The sequence below is a fragment of the Barbatula barbatula genome (assembly GCF_947034865.1).
Source record: "Barbatula barbatula genome assembly, chromosome: 1".
Lineage (NCBI taxonomy): Eukaryota > Metazoa > Chordata > Actinopteri > Cypriniformes > Nemacheilidae > Barbatula > Barbatula barbatula.
Window position 1 is genome coordinate 18,592,053 of NC_136766.1, and position 9,745 is coordinate 18,601,797.

Consider the following 9,745-nt stretch of genomic DNA (forward strand, 5'->3'; position numbering starts at 1 on the left):
GATGGCGCAGCTCGACGCACCGTCGAAGCGAGAGTGCTGAGGGCTGCTTTATACTCGTCATTGCGTGCCGCCACGACGCAACGTCGAGTTGCCGAACACCATCTTTCAGAGGGTGAGAGCGGCTGCAAGTGGGACCCAGAGAGAGACCTCTCCTTGTGAGAAGGCGGGCACTAGGCCCCCGAAGGGGCCCAGAAGGTGTTTGGGACGCGGCAGGGACCGCCCCAGTCCGACCATCCAGCAACCCAGGCTGGGTCGGGCCCGATGGTTCAATCTCTCTAGGTGGTCCTCCTCTCAACGTCTTCCTCCGGGGGGCCACCTGCGGGGGCACCAGAACCGGAGTCGACGCTGGAGAAGGCCAGGGCTGCTGGGGGCAGACCACGTGCGAGACCTCGACGGCCGAAAGGCGGCCGGGTCACAGCAGGCCGGTCTGTTTCTACACTGTCAAAAGGCTGCTGGAGCAGTCCTTGACAGCGCCACCAATCAGCCGACCTTGCGAGAGGGGAGTCGGGAAAGTGGCCTTTCTCGACATCGCCCCCCTGCGCAAGATTGGGTCCGAGGCATCTTTCCGGGCCACTGATGTGGACATCGTCCGACCCAGCCTGCGCTGCCACCGCGGTCCCCGGAGGGCCAGTCGGCGGCGGCACTACTTGGGTCGGTCTTACCCCGTGGGGCTCTCTTTAGCGCCCTGGCCTGCAGGAAGGCCATGCGTAAGAGTGGAGGCAGCTTGGTCCACGGCACTGCCAGCCTCAACACCAGAGATGTTGAGACCTTACATGCCCTGGACGGTGAGTCTAGGTCAAGCCCCCCAGGTGGCCGCCGTCTGCGGATACCCGCGACTGCATGCTCCACCCAGGGTGCATTGACATAGTCCCTAGCTGCCTCCCCGCCCCGAGGGAAGAGAGGGCGATAGAGTCAGCTAGACGGAAGCGCGCCGAAAGGGACGCTCCAGGTCTTACTGAACTCCTTATGCAGCTCGGTAAAACTTGGCACTTGAGCCGGGCCCAATGTGCGAGTACCCAGCCGCGAGCACCAGGGCTGCACCGCAACCCGACGCTCACGGCGGTCCGAGCGAGCATGGCTGACATCTTGACGTCTGCTCTCACCTGTGCTCGACCTCCCGAGGGAGGGAGCTTCAGGGAATCGCCAGAGTCTGATGCCAGCAGGTCGCGCTCCGATGTTGCAAGAGACACCTCATCTCCACGGCTCGTGTCCGAGCGCGTGGCTGAGGAATAAGATGGCTTAGGACCATCCTTGGGGACCTGCTAAACAAGCGAGACGGGGCGCGAGCGGTCCGCGAGCCGACCGGCTGACGGATTAACGCTCACGATAATCCCCACATCACCCTCGCTGCTCGCCGCCGCTGACGGCAGGGCCGTAGCCGCTGCGGTCACAGAACGGGAAGCAAACGAGGTGGTGGCTTGCTCTTGACAGAACGTAGCCAACGTGACGCAACGTCTGAATAGCCGTCCGCCCGCAGTGACGCAACGTCTGACTAGCCATCCGCGCGCAGTGACGCAACGTCTGAATAGCCATCCGCGCGCCGTGCGGGCAGGACGAATCCACGAGGCTGCCACAGCGATCGGACCCCCGAACACTTGCGGCAACCACCGTGTCCGTCCCCGTCCTCGATGAGTGTACTGCACCCAAGAGATCAGCGGGCAATGCCACGCTGAGGAAATTGCTCTTTTAGAAAAATACCTCAGGAACTGCCAGGACGCCCAGGGGAATCTCCGCTGCACCGCGTCGTAGAAACCGGCAATTCGAAGAATGTCATCAGATGCGAAGGCTCCGAAGCACAAAAGGTGAATGAATGAGCACGCCGGCTCCCCTTTTATACCCGGATATCCGGGGGCGGAGCCCGGCATGCAAATTTCATTCGCCAATTTCATTGGCCTTTTCAAAATAGTCAGAGATGATTGGTTCTCAAGGGCGAACCCCATCTGTCGGCTTCGACACAACGTCGAGAGACCGACAGAAAGGGAACAACATAAAACCGTAATGCAACCAACTACCCAAATACCAGAATTAACCGAACACAATCTATAATCCTGACAGATTTAGTAAAAAGAGGGTTTGAAATTCAAACGTGTAAAGATGAATGGAAGGATAAAGGAGCAGTGTGGAACATAAGGATGAAAGGGGTGTCAGACTGAGCACTCTCACAGGAGAAGAAAGTACTTGCCAGATAAATAATCGTAGTAATTCCACAGTATGTCGCTGTAGTAGTACAGTAACAGCCACTGAAATAGCCATCCACAAAAACAAAATAATAGACAAGACAGAACTATTCAACAATTGAAAAGGTCTTTGCTGCCCTCCAACCTTCCTCCATTCTACTCAAAAGGCAGATGCACATTGACATGTCACACACATCATATTAACATGAAAGGAATTAGGTTTTTAAAAGACATGAATGTACGATAATAAAATAAAATATGGGATACCATTAAAAAGAAAGCAAAATAATCAGCAGCATTAACTCCACTGTAAAATATCTATCACGTGGAGTCTGGAATGCAGATTTTAGTGATTTCTAAACATGTTGTCCTGTGAAATGTTTTACAGTTTAGAGTATGAGATATGAATAAGTATTTAAATTTGCTTGTTACAAGGTGAATATCCATTTGTGATCCAAAGCATAACCTCGGCTCAAACTTAACTGCTATCCATTTAAATATGCTCACTGGCACAGGCCTCACGTGGCACGCCGCATGATAAACCCCTCTGGGCACTGTCTCACTGCATTTAAATGACAGGTGCTCACTTGTTTTTGGAAAGTATAGGCAAAGATTTTGGACAGGAGAAACAGATGGGTTTAGACAGAAGGGAAAAGGGCCACTTCTGAACAATGGGTTGGGGGAGTCCATAAAGTTCTTTGGGAGTTTTGCCCAAGTTCACAAAGAAATCCATATTTACAGTATCAGGAAAAGATGACAGAAATTGCTATAATTGACCACTTAGGGAAAATGTGTTGTTTACAGGAGTAACAAAAAAAAAAACTGTCCATGAACGATGCTTTTTGTTTTTTGTTAAGAGTAAATAAATATGACAGAATTAAGCTAAAACGCTTGTGAGGTGTATGTAGTCACAATTTAGTGACTGCTGCATTGAACTGCGGCACTGTTGGAGACTGGTCATTAGAGAATTAATAGAAAGTCAATTTTTAATCTTCTCTGGAAAGCGATACACACACACATGCACGTAGTGCATAAACCGCTATTGATTTGGCTAATGGCTTTCTCTCTCTTGTGCGTGGGATCATTGAAAGATGATTATGAGGTTTTATGGTTTGGCGATGTTTTAGTCTGGAAGAAACAGCTGAGCTGACCCCAGCAGAGCTCATGGTCCACCAGGAGGTAATCTGTTAATCAGTGCTAATTAGAGTAACTGGCTGCTCCCACGTTCCTTTTGTGTGTGTGTTTGTGTACGAGACTAAATTATTTCCTGATTGTTAACTTTGTTTGTGAGGTGTGTGTTTCTGTTTATTAGATGCGTAAAAGTGTTTGTGGATGTGAATGTATGCATTATATGAGGGAGCCTGGAGCTTGTTTGATGTGTATTGGAACCCCTGCTCAGTGCTTTTTGATATCTCTGTGTTTGAAGCATTTCTTGTTTTTTTTATGTGTCAGATCTTTACTTCCATCTCTCTCTCTCTCTCAAGTCAGGTTTCCATTACCCTTCAAAATGCGCAAATTGAAATAGCGCATTGAAAATACGCATAATGGAAACATGTAAATTTTCATCACAGTAGGTGGCACAATGTATTAAAGTTAGTTTGCAATCTCAATCATCTTTTTGCGAGAAGAATCAAAATACACTTTAATCGCATAACATCGTTTAATGGAAATGCAGTCATTCCGCGATATTGTTTTAATCAACATTTTGACAACATCGCTTAAATTTTGGGTAAATCTGTAATGGAAACCTGCATACTCTCTCTACCTCTACCTCTCTCTCTCTCCATCCTTCCCTCATCTCACCCTCTATTCAAGTGTTTTCTGACAGGAAATAGAGCTCAGCAGCAATCTACTGCTGGTGAAGGAGATATTTTTAGAGGCCCTGTGTCATTCAACAAGCATGGAAGTACTTGTGTGAAGTCAATTTCGCCTGGAGGGGGGATTTAAGTTGCAGTGAGGACCAGGGTGAAAGCATATTTTTTCTTTCATTTTCCGGGAAGGTCATGAAATTAGCATCTCTAGTAGGAGTGAGTCAGAAGGAGCCTGCAGTGACAGATAGCTTTTGTGTTCAACAGGAAAAGACAGTAGTGTGTATTGTCATGGCATGCCCGCCTGCTCCTGTCTCTTCTCTCCGCTGTTTTCAGAAAGTGTGCTAAACACAAAGAGTGTCAAGAAATGACTAGAGACTGTGTGTTTGTATCAAGCGAGAGAGACATGCTAAGTCCCGAAAAACATTGTGGACAGAATTTTAGTTTAGGAACGCCATTTTGGTGGAACCAATTAGCTCTTTCTCCATAGCAGGATCTAACTCAATAATAAAGTGTTGACTGGCTGAACACATTAGACAGAACATTGTTTTAAACTGTCCACGTGTGGTGTTTTTTCTCTGTCTGTAGCACTTTCCGTTTCTTATTACACCTTTTGTTTTTTCCATCACAATGTAGGCCTACTGATATGTCTTCATGACATGCCAGTTATCACAAAACCCTCCACAGACAACAAAAACACAACTCCGATCACAGCGTCCTTCAGTTTTTTATGTTTTTAAATGCAGCACTGCTGACTGGCTTACATCACCCGAGTGGTCTTAATGCCGGTGAGAATGCGATCAGGAAAATGTCATGAGGGAAAGCGTAATTCACAAACGACAGCCCTCTTTACTCGTTCCGGAACTTTGAGTGCTTTGCCACCATCGCGCTGAATCGTTCTTGTTGCTTAATCGCTCCACTTCGTGCCGACCCATGCCAGCCGTATGTACATGCCAGTACGTATATGTTTTCATTTTCCACCGCAGGGCTGATAAAGGAAATATTAAGAATGCAACCCCAAAGTGTCACGCATTGCCTTGGTAACACAAGAGACTGAGTTATAACCCCTTTGCGTGCATTCAATAGCAGAGTTAGACAACCGTGCCGAAAAGTCCAAGCCGAGAAAAGTTTGTAATCGTAACTTGTCGAACCACACTCACGTGGAAACATAACTGTAACCGTTTCAACTGTGCTTAGAATGGTTCGGCGCAAAGGTGGAAAAGCACTTGTTCCTGAAATCCGGTGGAAAAGCAGCTTATCTGTTAGAAAGTTCCAACAAATATTATAGCTTGAGACTAAATAGTCTGATAATTAGCTAAAAAAAAACTAAATTGTTCGGTCGCCTGAACTATCAATCAGAAACCCTAGTTCTAAACTTGTACTCTTATCGAGACCATATAACATTCATTACCTTCTCACCACTGAACAAACAAACAGCAATGGCAGACTGCAGCAACTCGACAGAGATGGTGAATGAAAATGCTCGGGTGTATGTGCTGAAGCCTCTCAGCTGTTACCGTATGCTGTTGATCACGTTTTGTCAGAAACTCATCTGCTCTGGATGGCTTCTGAAGAGGCCCCTGAGTGGGTCTGTCATTCACACGGAGCCTCTTGAACCCGCCCGCCCTCAGCCTCCCTACATCCCAATTAATGGGAAAAAAGGCTGAGAGGGGGTGCTTGACTCTGACAGACGCTCTTTAATTGTTTCGCTCCATCCCTGTGGATACTCTAGTTTTCACATTTGCAGACACAGGATCAGTCAAAGCTCCGTGCCTCACTGAATGGACTAAACACCATATATATTAAAGCAAAAAGATGTAGTAAGGGATAAGAGTGTTTTGTCAACTTTTTTATTCAAGTTCATGTTATACAGCCATTCAGATGTAAAGAATGCTTTTATAGAAATCGAATGCAAGCTTGAATCCTAAAATGATACTCAGACGTCAATGTGCGTCAGTTCTTACATCAGCGGTGTTGTGTTAATGTAAATAATCTTATTTCATGGCTGTAATCTCTTTGTCTTTGTTCTCATGCCCTCTTGATTGAGCCTGACTAGCAAATACGCATTTTGTGATGACACCAGCAACGCCCTAATGTGATATTCATCCTCCTTTTAATAAAAAACAAGGGTGCTGTTCGTGGACGCTAATCCATGTGGTTTACATGCAATGCCTGTGATGTTTATCTATACTTGTTTCAACGGTTTGTGGGATTTGGTGCCCTGAATTAAACTTTGAAACCAATTCCAGTTCTCTCTGCTTGTGATGGCAACCAGTCATTCCACCTCATGCTGTCAAGTTATTTGTTTGTGGGTGTGCGAGTATGTGTATTCAGCTTGTGTGTCTGAACGAGGGAGCGAGAGAGAGATTTCACACCCTGTAGGTTCTAGGCTGTCAGTGACGCACATTCCAGTCTGTCCGCCCAGGCCTCTGTCACAGCGCCATTAACACCAATGCATGCTGGGAGTGCCACTTTGCAAGTGCATTAATGGAGCCTTTAAAATGAAGGTTAAAAGCAGCCCATCCTGCTCAGATCAATTCTTTATTGTGGTTGAGAACCGTGGCCACTGTGACTCTTCCCTCTTGTTAACATAATGCTTTAAAAAGCAACTGAATGGATTTTACTTCATAAATAATGCAAATGGAAGGTAATCACTAAAAGCAACAGGTTATGGCATTCTCATCACATTTTAGTACCACCGGTGGATCGTACACGGATTTAAAAGCTTTCCGCTGAGAGAGATGGAAAGAGAAAGGGAAATGTGGAGATTTGCGTGAGTTGAATAAAGAAGCAGCATTGACGGAGAATTACAGAGACAGGGTTTTGTATTCCCAGAAACACCATCACCTCGCAAGAAGGGGACAAAACCTCTTAAGACCTGAGCATTAGATACAGTGTGCCTGCTTCCTTTTCCACCTGTGTTCATTATAGATTAGTTCAGGAAGGCAGAACTTGTTTCTTTAAAGCGTTCACTCTGAGTTCAAGGTCGTTTTCGGAACAGGCTGTTATAGAGGGAAAGATCACATCCATGTTTTAGGTGAGTTTTTTAGAAAGAAAACCTTCCATTGCAGACAAAAAGACAATCTGAAAAAGACAAAAAGAACTGTGTATTTGGGGGGTTTGTACTTACAAAATCTTTAATTACATGCATCTTTGTTTGAACCTGTATAACAATGTATAACATAAGTAACAACAAAACGTTCCTTTTTTAAACTTACATAGATCTACTTTTTTAAAGGAATAGTTCACACAAAAAATGGTCCCTATTGACTTGCCATATAGGAATAAAAACTATGGGACCATGTTTAGGTAAACTATTCCTTTAACTTCGCTCTTCTGAGTTTCTGAATTATGTCCCTGCAGAAATGTGATCAGGGTGTTGTGGGCCGTGACAATGGGCTCTCTACCTCTGCACAAGTGTCAGCTCACTCTATAATATCATCAAAGAGCACTTAACCTTATCTGAGTTTCTCTATATGATTGGCTACACAGTGATGGAGTTTTTCCAAGAGCCTCTGAAATGTTGCTATATGAGGGATAGATAAAGAGCAAGAGCTGCAGTGGCAGAGAAGTCACTCGTGAGTTGATGGACCAAGATGGACATTGGGCAGCTCCCCAGCCCTTTGCTAAGTGGACTACAGGGAGAGACTGATAACAAGGTAGCAGCACTATGTTAAGTCAACAGAAAAAGAGAGTGAAAGAGAGAGAGAGTGGATGTTTTGCAGATGTTACAAGCATGATAGATGCCTACAAGAGTTTCAGGTCAAGGATGTGACGGTTACTACAGACACTTTTGGCTGTATTTTTTGTGTATGTTTGCACGTAAGGGAGAAAAAGATGCTCGATATCCTACCAGATAATTTGGTGGTATTTTTGCACGTAAGGGACAAAAAGATGAATTGTGGTATTTTGTCACTTATCCCAATTCGACTTCTTATAAACCTCATTTTATCATACCGGCCAACAATAACGAAAAAATACATATGAACCTTCAGCATGAAATAAAATTACAGTACAACATTACTTCATTAGAAAAAGCATTTTAAGCTTAGATTTCCACAAAATGTTCATGTTGTTGCACAGTGGTCATGGGAAGATGGGATATGCTTAATCTGATCAAAGATGTCATGCTAATGAGACCCTCAGGATTTGATCTGGAGGTGACAAGCTTTGTCTCACACTGGGCCTTCCACAATACTGCATTTTAAACAGGTGTGTGTGTTACAGAACAGGGGAAACGTTACATGAAATTTTATACAATACTATGTCCCCAGGGACATTTTGAGTGTATGTGATTTGTATAATTGCTCTGAGACAACAGGCCTACAAAGGAAGAGAAACAAGATGTTGTGTGTCAAATTTTCTATAATTGTCTTTTTTATAATAAAATATCGAAGATGGTTATTAAACAGTTGTGAAAAGCTTTTTAAAAAGGTCCCTTTTTATGAGAGGTACTATGGAAGCGGGTGTTCAACAGACCCACTCTACAGCAAAGTAAGCATGTACAAGTATGTGTGTGGGTGTTTGTGAGTGTGTGTTTATGTAGGTGTAGAGTCAGCTGTATTTCCTCTCATCCACTGTTCTCTCTGTCAGATGATAGCTCGGTTGGCACTACAACTGGCGGTGTTGAGGAGGTGCTTGACTTTTCATCCCCCAAGCTTTCACACTCCGCTTGCAGCACCTGGCCACTTTGTTGACCTGCTTTTAAAGCCCCATCCACTTGTGTCTCATTCACCAAAAATAACAGCACACCCCTGAAGAACCCTGGTCTCTCCTGTTTTTTCTTTTGGTGTTTCTTGTGAAGTGTGAAAATGCACAAGAGACATGTGCTGCATTAAGAATGTAAATGCGTAAACACATAGCAATAATTTATTGTTAGCAATTCACATGGGCCGTTACAACAATCTTAGCTAATGTAAGTTGTGAGAACTACGCCAGGGGAACCAACAATATTCTGTTCTTTAATGACCAAGGAAACTTCAGACTCTCTCGGATCATAAATGTTCTGGTTCTCTTTTATTGAGAGCATAACATAAACAAGGAGGCCCCATAAACGTTTTAAGCCTTGGAAAATCCAAATTCTCTTTAAATGTGTACTTAACTTGTCTCTGAACCTGTGAGTGGACACAGCTATTGATTTTTTGAAACAACATGGGAAAAACTCAGTAAAAGTATTAATGCCAAGTTTTTTTGTAAGAGAACTCTCATGCCCCTTCTCCCTGTGGCTTACCCCAGGGCTATTCAAATAGCGGTGATAGGCAGCTGTGTCCAAAACAGGCTTATAAACCGCAACACCCCTCCAAACACACACACATATAGGCAGCTGTGCATATACACGCACGCAAACACACACATGCACACACACAATGACAGCCAGCTGAATTCTCAAGAGACTTATGTGCCACAGGTTTCAGTGTGGAATCCATTTCTTCATTATAGTGAATCCAACAGTGCAGATGCAGATTGGATTGTGAGGAGAAATCTCTAAAGAGAAGCGTTTCTTTACCCATCATCCCTAGTGGTTCCCAGACAGAAGTGTTGGATTAACGCTCACAGATCCACAAGCCCAGTGTCCTTTTATATAAATGTATATCATCCTTTACTTGAAAATCAGCATCTACAAACCCTATAGCATATATACGGTTTGTGAGCTAGCATACGTTGTGGCCTCTACGTTGTGATCTAAAGATGTTGCTTGTTAATATAAAATAATTAGAATTAGAAGTACTCATTGGCTCAGTTTCTCTCTCACACACTTCA